A 12,532-nucleotide genomic window follows, 5' to 3' on the forward strand; every position below is an offset into this window, starting at 1 on the left:
AAACCTCCTTTCCTTGCAAAAAAAAATATATGCACTAGCACTAATTTTTTTAAGCAGAGGAATCACCCCACTGGTTTCTGCTGAAGCGAGATTTGGCTGCAGAGACCGCGTTGGTTCCAGAAATTCAAACCTCATACCATTCCAGGCTGGGCTTATCCTAAGCTTGTTAGTATGTGCGATGCCGGGACCGATAGGGACCTCTACATTACCATAACGCTGCTGAATTAACTATGATCTTCCACTGCACCGGGAGGAAAACTGGCCTACAGAAGTTTTGCAATATGCTGTGCAGGATATTATGATAACATGCAATAATAAATGTTTATAATCTACTTAGTGGAAGACCAGGGTTCAAATATGTTTCTATATTAAGCTTATTAATGCTCCTCACAGATTTCCTGTTCCACTATCAGAATGGCAGAGTGAAATATGCACAGTTAACCAGAAATGGGAAAATAAAAGGTCCCCCTGAGTGGCGATTAATCAAAGTGGAGGTTGTGCATTAATTTGTCACACGGCCGAGAGAAATGCCATTCTTAAAATGTAGCTTATGGTGCTACATTCGCAAACATTAGGTGTATCTTAAGGGTTGTCTCTGAGAATTTAGGGCCTTGTGGGAGCTAATATTCTCAATTGTTTTGGATGTTATTTGGAGAAATGAAAAATTGCTAAAAAGTTGATGTATATTTGCTAGGAAGGTTATACCTAATGGTTCCTACTCAGCTTTGAACCTATGTGGTCAGATGATTTCCTGTTCTCAGATGTCCTATGTAATCTAAAATAGAAAGCTATGGCGAATCAGGAAATAGTTCATGGTTAGTGACTCTTGTTTAGAATTGATTTAGAAGCGACGTCCAGCTTGGGCCATGCCAGCTTCTTCCCTTTCATTTCTACTTTTTTGGGTTAGCTACGCTAAGCTAAGTTCACATTTCACTGGAAGGTTGGCATCAACTTTCTCATCCAGTTCCCAGTAAGAAAGCAAATAAACACTTAGCATAATGTCTAATTAAAAGTTCTAGGATTAGACGATGTAGCCGTAGCTGCTTTAACAAGACTCTTTACCTCACAAATTAATAATCAATCCCTGCGGCAGCTCATAGCCCTCCCTGACCCTGCTCCTTTAATCTGCTGGTGAATGTTTCTGCAGAAAATACCATAAGGCCCGTACACGTTTGAGACGCATTAGTCGATACACTCCTAAAGTATCCTTATTATACTGCTCGTCTTATTTTGATAAACAGTAATTTGATGTCATGGAGGACAGTAAGGATTGAATGGGACTTGTCTGTCTATTTGCCTCTCTGCCATTCACACCACTTCTCTCATGGGTTAAGACTCCCCTCTCTCCCTCTCGCTCCCTTTCTCTGTGTTGACACATATACATATCACACACCGGGATTAGTATGACGGTGACTGTAACAAACCTCTCTTTTGAAAAAAAAAAAAAAGAAAGAAAGAAAGAAAAAAGGGGGAGAAAGCGCCCTATTCTATAGTGGAGGTGCCCAGCCAGAAAATAGCATACTTAGACAACAATGGCGTGGTAAGTACCTTAGCAAGGATCAGCGCTGGCAGAGTGAAACACATTACAAAACAATGGCTGACTGCCTGCCTGCTTGGCTGCTTGGCTGGCTGTCAGGAGGAGCCCTGGAAGCTGCCATGAGCTGCCATGCTGTTATTTGTCAGGGGGGGGAAAGAGAAAAGGAGACAGAGACACACATCATCATCTCGCTACTCATCGCCGTAAACACTGGTGTGAATGACTGGTCACAGAGAGTATAATCCCGCCTGCAGACGCGTCTCCCATGATCCCCCTCGGCAAAGTGGGCGCGTGATGTTGTTCCTCTACATGACAACAGCATGGGATGCTGAGGTAACAGGAAGGGTGATTGAAGAGGGCTCAGTTATAAATGCGCTTTGATCCGAAGTTTCATGTTTGTTTGTTTATTTTTTAGATATTGATTTGATTGATTTACAAAGTCTTTGATGGAACATGAAACTGAAACATGAAGTTTGATGCTTAAAATTACAAAATTAAAGCATAGAAAATAATAATAATCAATTGACCGTTTAAGTTGTTTTGATCATCAATCGTCTGTTTCCTGCATCATAAATGTTTGGTAAGCTTAACGATTGGGCAGAATCTGTCAATCTGAACATGTTGACTCATTGACAAAGCCCTCATTGCATCTGAAGGGTAGCACGTTAAATTTAGATAAACTAGAAATAGCTCTGGATGTGGTGCAAAAAAAAAAAAAAACAAAGAAAAAGAAGATCAATAATGCAAACAGATGAAGAAAAACCAATGCTAATTTTAAATAAATGACAAATAATCCTGCTGCTGAATTATGCTTAAAGCACCCTGAGAATATACAGCAATTATTAACCTTCATATCATGCGTTCAGAATTACACATTTACATTCCAATATTTTGATAGGATCTAAATCAGGAAGTCAAATATATTCCAGTTTTATTATTGGCTCAATAATGACTTGAGATTGTTTAATGCCAGTTAAAAGTGGAAAAGGGGGCTTCTGTTTAAAAAAAAAAAAGAAGGCAGGGGGGAGGAGCGTTACTAATGATATAAGAGTGAATGTTGGAGCATCTCCTGGAAATCTGGCAGAAATCCTAATGTCACTCCTGTCCCTCTTTTAATGCAAACCAAATGAGCCTGCACTGTAATAAGAAGCTTCCCAGAATTAGTTTCCGTTTGCAGAAAATTGCAAGAAAAAAAAAAGCTCCCTAGTACCTTTATCTATGAATTTCACTCCAGCACAAGCAAAAAAAAAAAAAAAAAGCAAAAAAAAAAAGGGGGGGGGGGGCAGACCCTCCTCTGACATTATTTGGATGACGTGCCATCAGTGGAAGCAGCAAGAAATAACATTGTGCAAATTCTATGCATGTTAATGATAAATAGGAATCCACCTGCTCACAGATAAAATGAGTTTAATTTCCCCCCCTCCTCCCCTCCACGCGTGCCCATGTGCCTGCCTGGCCTCATAGAAATTACTTATGCACAGCTATTATTAAAATAGGGCCAGAGCAAATGAGAAAGAAGCGCTATCTCTGGAGAGCGTGGCTGGGTTTTAGACTGCCGCTGCTGGTAGCTGCTGCCGCCAGGACTCCCTGCTTCACACAGTCAGCGATTCTTCCACACGCACACACATGTGCAAACACAGGAGCCCGAGCAGATGCACCTCACCTCCTCTCAGCTCTTGTGGCAAGCTCTGACCCTGTATTTACTAAATTAACTCAAATCCCTTTTTTATTTTTTTGAGTCGGGAGTTTTTCAGTGTAATGGAATTTTGCAAGCTTTGTGAGAACATCTATTTTCACAAGTGTCTGTCTGCGTGCATGCTAATATGCACTTATATACCGATGGGAGATGTGTGTGTGTGTGTGTTAGAGCGTACATTTGTACTCTTGGGCTTGCACGCCTGTTTTTGTATCCGAATGTAATTTTGTTGTTGGAAGGAAATTTCCTTTGGGTGCACAATGTGCTCGTCCCTGCATCTTCAGAGTAACTGAGGCTATAACAATAGAATGCTGAAGACTTAGAAAATATCAGCCATAAGTGGTGACTCAAATATTTATGTATGCATGGAGGAATGCAGATGGAAAGATGACAATTGGGAAAGGCAAGAGGGAACAGAAGCAAAGTGTAAGAAAAATCTTCTATTAAAAAAAAGGAAAAAAGAGGTCATGACGGAAGTGTTTTTGTTCAAAGGTTGCTGTATGCTCTCTGTCACCTCTGCTCCATTAGCAAATCAACACATTCCTCTCATCTCTCACTTTGGCCTTGAACACTTGCAGAACATTCATCCTTTTCATCCACATGAGTTGAAGGATGTTCTGATGACTGGCTGCACAGCCTCTCTCTACTCTGAACCCTTTGCCTTCTTTGTGGCTGTGATTCAATAATCAGCTAGAGGATGAAAAAAGAAAAGAAAAACAACACACAAACTCATTAGGTGAAAAAAATCCAAATTGGAAGTGAACTGAACATTTGAAGGTTACATCCTAACATTGTTTGACAACAGAGCTGCTAAAACTGGATAACAAGAAGAATGTAATAAGCTTTGTGCATTTTATATTTTTTTAAAAAAAAAGTTTGTACTGTATCTACAGAGCAAAAAATAGTTGAACATTAATATCTCTGCCAAAATGCAAAGGAGGAAATAAAAGAAACAATGTGCCATTAGGGCCAACTTGAAACATACACAGAATAATGATGCGCTAAGATGTTTGCATTTTGTCTTGAGGCTTCCTGCTGTGTGTATGGGCTTTCTAATGACTGCTCGCTGTGAGGGAAAACAGCCCCTTGGGGACGTTAAGAATCTAATAAATGAGGTTCACTCTCCACTTCATGCACTCTCAGGGCAGCAATTATGTCAAAACAGTGTTTATGGTGGTAACAGTAAAGAATTTTTCTGCCCTCTGTAGACGGGCCCTTTGGTTCTTGACAGGATTTCTGAAGTTGAAATTACTGTGTGGTTATGTCACTTTATAATGCGCTAACCTATAGTTTGCATATGCTATGGTTATTATTGTCAGTGTGAGCACAGAAAGTAAAAGCCTGAATGCACGTGATTGTGTTGACACACTTGAGCATGTGATGTCTGCAACACGTTATTTAAGAATATAAATAATGTTCTTTTAATGTAATTATCGTGCGCAGTGTTGTGCTAAGGGCTGTATTTTGCTCTACAGCAAGCAAAAGCATCACAGCTGGATCAAATTTGTGGAAGGTCTTTCTTTTGACCGCAAACACTAAATATATGTTTTTAAGGAGGGCGAGGGTGGAGAGAGTAGTAGGGTGGGGGAAGGTGAAGGGTCACACCAGCTCTTGGAAATAATATTAAAGGGTTAAAAAATTCAAATTTGGGGTGTACACCAAGATTTTTCCCCTCTTGCATCACACTAAAGTACTGACAGCTAGATTAAGCTGCTTTTTTTTTACAGCTGTAATCTACTGTAAAAAAAAACAAAGTGTTGCAGTGCTGTAAAGAATACACTACACAATACTATTCTTAGCTCTTGGTTATACTGTTATCTCCAAGAAGAGTTTATTACTCCAAAATATAACTGCATGTCCTTGCTCCTGCTCGCTTTCTTGCATTTCCTCTATTCTTTGAATGACAACTTTTAAAACATATTCACAGTTTTTTATAAATTCCCCTACAGATGAACAGTGGCTTTGTGCCTCTTAAATACATGGATCACAATGGAAGCCCTTTGCTAGCCAAAACCCTAACACAGTTCTGGATTACACAACCGCTGGAAATATGAAAACAACTTTGCAGTCACAAAAATCACGGTAAAATACCATAAAAACACAAGTGTCTTCTTGTTAATATAAAGTGTTCAAGTGCATTAATGCAAAAATGGTACAAACTGTGCAAAAATTTCCTGCAAGTTGGCAAAATATAACCAAGTGTTCACTTAGTATGACAATACTGTACGGCACATTCTTTTCTTAATCATGTTTTAGTTCCTTGAGATGTGTAGCTCTGTGTGGGAAAGAAAGCTGATTTGAAATTTATATTAACTGAATGTGTTACGTACACTACAAATGAAAAACAATAAGAATGATAAATCGCAAAGAAGCTGGATTCAAGTGGACAAAAAAGGGCACAAAAACAAACCAACAAACAATCAAACATATGTATATTATAGTCTGTAATGGGCCAATGTGTGGCCACTATTTGCCTTATCGCCTGGTTATGATGTGTATGGTATAGAAATAATGTAATATATTCTATATGAAAAGTCATATGGGGAAATTCATTGGATTGGCACATGATTTGAGAAGTGAACTTTAAACTGTTGTACACTTAAAAATAATATACTAACAATTTAGCCAAGCAGAACATACGTCTGTTTTTGCACCAATCCAATCAAAAATAAAGAGGTTTATGCTTTTTCTTCATATTTTTTAAGGATAACTTGAGAGTTTTGTATCTTAATATTTATTTTTTAATACCTTGGTTACACTTTAACAGACCTGGACTTGATGAAATACTCTTAAACCTCTTCCCTAAAAGAGTTTCCATTTAAATTGCATATATTTCCATATGTAAATGAAAGAAAATATGGTTGGTTTGCTTACTTTCTATTTTCATGCATATCTGTGAAGCACTTTGAATCATAAAGTCATATATTACGTGCCTCTGAAAGACATTTTGTTTGATTTTAGATCACTGATTACTTAAAAGGGGATTATATTTATCATGTCAGCTGGCTATTTTGTCTTAGGTAGCAATAACTCAAGAGATAGACAGTCGCAACTTGATATATTTTGCATAATGTTTTTGGAGAATCCCAAGCAAAGGACCGCCCTCTTTCAGTACTTCTTTGATGGTAAAATACTTCTGTATCTTTTCTCCAAGATTCCACAAGATATTATCACTAACAGGAGAACCAAGTCCTCATCATCAGTCACATTCAAACACTCTTCCATCACGGGGGAGCCGTGAGAAAGATTTTCAGTGGTGGTTTTTGATTTCCATGCAGTTTCTTTAAGGACCCTCCCCGTTAGGAGGCTGCAGGGCACTGGTCTACTCTGCCACTGCGGTTCCTGTAAAAGTCAAAACTGCAGATAAATACAGTGCTTGGAGGACATTAGAAGTGTAGTACAAGGGTCCAATTTTCTTGATTAGCTGATAACCCAAACCCCCTAAAGACCAGTGTTGAATGGCCCCAGAAATTATTTTACAAATGTGTCTTCCAGCAGAAGAAGTTTGAGTCCCTGTGGAGTATTGTGACAGCACTGAGACGAGGGCCAGTGACAGCAGTGGGTGAGAGTGTGATTGAATGGCAGCAGAGGACTATACATCTTTAAATTCCTCATTATCCACTAACACACAGGCACCACGTCTGCTCCTATTCCATTACTTACTCCTCTGTATTGTCATGCTCCAAGAATTCAATGTAGTACCTTTTATTGTAGAAAATGAAAAATGTCATTTTCCTCTTCTCCCTCTCTCTGTCTCCCCCTCTCCTAACACTAATTTAAAATGTCTCATCTCCCTCCGCGTGTTCAACAGTCTGATTGCCTCAGTGCTGAAGAAAGAGGCCTAAGAGGAGGAATCCCCTCTTTGTGAAAAGAAGTCCAGGTGAAAGCAGAGCAGGAGGAAGAGGAGGAGGAGGAGAATGGGGAGTGGGATGATTCATGAAGGCGAGAAATCTGCAGCTTCATCAGAGTCGGTCAAGCAGGACAGCTGCTGCCGTTGACCTCACGAACTAGTGAGAGACCCGCACCTTCAAGGACTAAAGGTCTTCTTTTTCTTTTCCCTCTAGCAGCCTTCCTCCCTCTCCCCCTCCCACTGCTATTCTTTTTCTTTCACACTTTTTCTCTTATTGCAACACTGCAGGATCAGGACATGACCTGGAGAAACAAAGTCCTTCAGGTCTGCAAAGGGGGGAAAAAAAGTACAGTGATGTAGTGTCTCTGGGCCTGAAACACAGCAGACCTCCATGTGTTTGTCTCACAGAATCAGCTGTGAATCTGTTCCCTTTACTGATGGCTGACGGATGATGGAGTCGGATGGATGGAAAGCACATTTCCTAAACAGAGCACCAGATGATACATTATTGAGACATTTTATTGCTAAATACCTGAACTGAGCCATTCTGTGGCTTCACAAACACCAAATTTTCACTATTTTTTAGCCTTAGATAACAATAAAATAAGTTTTCTTTTAAACAGAAATCTATGTATTTATCTATTTAATGCGAGTCTTCTTAAAAATGGATTACAATTCATAAAAATCAAATTAAGCAGAGAGGAACAATTTAAATAAATAGAAAACTTCAACTGAAATATGTCTTAAAGACCTAGATATTTTGTGGTTTTCATGAATGTCAATCAAAACATGTTTGTTTGTTTTTTAAAAACAAGTGAAACATTGTTTATAAAGTGCAAATGTTTGTTTCAGGTTTGCTCACATCAATAGACAAAAATCACATTCGTCCTACTTGAAATGCCATTCTTGACTCAAACAAAGTCAGGCATTTCCAGCGGTATGGATGGAGAGCTCAGCGGCCTGCACTTTCCAAATATTCAACCTCTGGTGTGGACAAACGCGGTGTTCCACTGCCCTCCAGTGGAAACATGCAGAACTGCAGTTAAACTGTTTAATGTTTAAAGTATGAATAAAGAACTTTTTTTTTCTATTCAAAATGTAAATCTAATGACTAACCATAAAGACACCTTAGTATATACCATTAACAACATAGGCAGACCATTAAAATAGTTTCTGGGCTTATCTGAGGGTAGCTGCGTAGGCAGAGACCACCCTCACTAACTTCTGATGCACACACAGTCTTTACTCAAAGTAGGCTTTAAGAGTTAAAGAGTAAAAAAAACAAGTCCCCTTTTAAAAGAGAGACATTCCAGGAGGAATCAGTAGGTCGATGCCTTCTTTAAGTATTTTTATTAAGAACTGAGATTATAATTGAAAGTAATCTCATGTGCATTTTGACTGGTGGATAATTTGCCATCTTAGGATGCATTAACCAGCCGGGAATTGTTGAAATATTATTTAAAGACATGCAATATGTTGTTTACTTATGTTGAAAATAAATAACTGTGCAGAGAGGGTGGTGAAGGCTGCACAGAGAGTTGTCGGAGGCAGCCTCCCAACCGTCACAGACATATACACCTCCAGATGCAGGAAGAGGGCCACCTGTATCATGAAGGGCCCCACTCACCCAGCACACCCACTCTTTGTCCCGCTCCCCTCAGGCAAGAGGTTGGGGAACATCAAATGCAAAACCACCAGACTGAGAAACAGCTTCATTCCAGAAGCTGTGAGACTTTCGCAATACATAAATGGACAAGAACTGCTATCGTAGCCCCTTAACTGCTGACACTTAATGACACTGTCACTTTATCAGTGCTGGTCATCATGCCCTTTGCTGCTAAAGTATTTACACCTATATTTATACCTACACTCTAAACCCATACTCCATACTGGTACTCAGGTTGTTTCACTCTACTTATAGTATTATTTATTGTATTGTTTTATTACTTGTCATTCCTGTTTGTTAAAAAACAAACAAACAAACAAACAAAAACAACCATTTCTTTATTACTTAAAAAAAAAAATTCTGTTTCTTCATTATTTAGTTTCTTTTCACTCCGGGACCGTGTGTACATAATTATGTTCCACCTCATGTTAACATGTGATGCGAATGACAATAAAGCTCCTTAAATCTTGAAATAAATAGAATAAATAAATAAAAAAAATGAGAAAAGTAGGGTCACATTCTATCTGGTAGTAAAGACATTTTAATAATATTTTACCATCTGTTTTACTTTTTCCATGATGCTGTAAAAAGCAGAGGAAAGACATGTACATAGTGTGTCTTCACTAAAGATAAACAAGGTTTTCTCTTCCCATTTGCTCGTGTTAAATATTCATGTTATTAAGTGAAGGTGTGCAAGATGAAGGAAACGATTGCGGGGATTCATTGGCCAAACAACAAATAAATAAATAATCTAAATGTTTTTGCTGTTCTGAAAAGACATCTGCTCTCCCTCATTCAGTGTTATATTTGAAAGTGAAGAGCATAATCTGCCAGAGAATCCATTTATCACAATTTTTTAGGATGGAATAATCCATGTGTTCAGTGAGGCGTCTTGGCGGAGACCAAAAACTCCTCTCCAGTGGCTCTTTACGGGTCTAATGACCCACCGAGTGAGCACTTAGCGAGATCTCCTGTATTCAGTATTTATAATATTAAGATGTCAGGCATCTGAGGGGAGGAAGGACAGGATCAGGAGTGTGTGGTGAACAGCATTAAATGAAGAGGCTTCTTTTCTGCCTGTATATTAGTGGCTAATCTGCCCTAACAAGATAGACTGGGGTGTACAGCATTCTCCACTGCATCACTGATGATGGGACCAGTAATGATGGAGGAGGGAAGCAGGAGGCTGGCAGCTAAGCCCGAAGTAAGCTACTTTGGCACGGGGTGAAGCACGGCTGGTCCCACAGCCACCAAAGAGTGTGCGTGTGTGTCCAGTTATTAAATCAAATATGTGACACCAAGTAGCTTAAAGCACCAATAAGCCACAAGGCCACTTTGGCTTTAATTTGTTCAAGGATGAAATCTCATGTGAGTTACATGGCATGACTTTTAGGGAAGTGTTGCCTCAATTTAAAGATTGTATGACAAAACCACAGAAGTAATAATGTGTTAAGTAAAAAAAAAAACAAACCCCAAACCAAACCTCAATAACTAGAACACATCAGATGTTTTAGTACATGTTAGTCGTTCTCAAGGTGTGGGCTATTGATCCACTCGATGACCAGAGGAAAATTATGGAGCCAAAACCAGCCAAAAATTTGTTGCTTTACTGTTAATGCTTGATGAAAACTGTAAAATATTACATGGAACATCTTACTGTTTTAAAACCTACAAGTTAAAGTGTTTTAATATTTGAGATCTTGCATGTCTTTATCATGCTTTCAATGGTATTCTAGCTTAGTATGAACTTTGCCCAAATCATTAAAAATGTGATTCCACATAAATCTCCACTCAAGGCCCACTTAATTACTTATTAGGAAGCTTTCCATGACTTTGATCACTTTGGTTTAACGCACAAACTTTAAATGCCGATGAATACAATGTTTTATGACCATGAGGAAGGTCTTTGATATTACTAAGATTGTAAGAATAGAGTCACAGTTTGTACTCTTTGATTTTGGGTGAACAAACCCTCTGACTCTATCCTAAATCAGCTTCTTGTGATGTTGCCATGTGTTCCCAACCTTTGGATTTATCCTGATTCTTTTGAATGAAGTTGAGGTTTCACGAATGTCGATGGAAAGCTACACAGGCCTGCAGTACTGACACTTTCCCAGAACTTCAAACAGGCCCATATACAGTAGCCTCCACACATATTATGGAGCCAGGAGAGGTTAGCAATGTGTCTGCAAATACAGTGGTATTTCTCTCTGTGGAAGAGAGAAGTGCAACTCACTTGAAAGAACCCCACAGCTGAATATTTTCACCAAGTTTAAAGGTTTTCTGCACCGCTGCATTTACATCATGAAAATAGGCAGAAAAAGCAAAGCAATAGTAATGTATGTATATACATACCTGGTCAATAAAGCTGATTCAGATTTTAATAAGCTCTTTGATACTCTCAATATATCAACAGTTCTAACATTACAGTGATATGGATACCCTTGACTGTGTGATTATAAAGTGGCTTTTTAAATTTATCCCCAAACACAGCCTCCCCAAGTCTGATTTGACCTCGATTTAAAATCGTTGTATTGAATTGATGAGTTCTCAATGTTTTGGGAGTCCTGTGGAAGACAAAGCCCAGTGGAACATTTTGAAAGTCATTGACTTTTTTTTTTGTGAGGATGAGACCTTTCAAGGTTTCATCTAACAGTGAGATCAGGTGATGCTTATACATTTACAGTGCTCTGAAAAAGTATTTCCCCCTACAGAATTTCTTACTTTTTTCCTTTGTTTTTCACACTTATTTGTTGATCTGATGTTTCAGATCATGAACGTAAAATATAAGACAAAGATATCCTGAGCAAATGCAAAATTTTTCTTTCCAAATCTATTTGACCTTATGCAAAAAATTAATTCCTCCAAGACCTAATAAACTGGTTGTGCTACCACTGGCAGGAAGAAATGCAATCAAATGTTTGTGATAATTGGAAATTGTTTTAATTCAGCGACACTGGAGGGTTTTCCAGCATGAATGGGCTGTTTAATGTCACAAAGCATATCAATCATACTAAACTTGGACTAAGCCAAAACATTCTTATTTTTTTTAAATTGCTGGACTTGCTGTTGTGTTTCAGATCATTATCCAGCTGCTTAACCCAAGTGAGCCTGAGGCCCAGGGCACATACTCATGGTAGGAGATTCTCCTTCAAGATTTTCTGGTAGAGAGCAGAATTGCAGCAAGTCATCCAGACCCTGAAGAAGCAAAGCAACCCCAGACCATCACACTACCACCAACGTATTTTTCGAGCCAGCTGTAACGGGACTCAGACCTTCTAAAAGGTTCAGCTTTTGTCTCATCAGTCCACAGAATGTTTTCCTATAGGTCTTGATGTCTTCTGGCAAATGTGAGATCAACCTTTGTGTTCTGTTTGTTCAGCAGTGATTTTAGTCTTCGGCTTTTGTCCAGCCTCTTTTTTATAGTTTAATCATGAACTCTGACCTTAATTGAGGCAAGTGACAACTGCATCTCTTTAGATGTTGTTCTGGGTATGCTGTTGATGTTGTAATTTTGGTAAGCTGGCCACTCCTGGAAAGATTCACTACTGTTCACCACTTGAGTAACAAAGTCTTAGCAATGGTCTGTAATCCTTTAAATGTCAGTGACTTTGATTCTTAAATGCTCTTGAATGACTTTAGATAGTGGTGTGATGTGTTGCATTTTCTGAGATTTTTTAAGCATATGTCAGAGGTTCTATTTGAGTGATTTCTTAATTCAATGGGCCTGGGTCATCTTTGTCCAATATTAAAATTTGTTTGGTGATCTGAAACATTACAGTG

This window comes from Diplotaxodon limnothrissa, linkage group LG17 (assembly GCF_057381915.1).
Source record: "Diplotaxodon limnothrissa isolate DT_005_m linkage group LG17, D_limnothrissa_male_GT1.1, whole genome shotgun sequence".
Taxonomy (NCBI): domain Eukaryota; kingdom Metazoa; phylum Chordata; class Actinopteri; order Cichliformes; family Cichlidae; genus Diplotaxodon; species Diplotaxodon limnothrissa.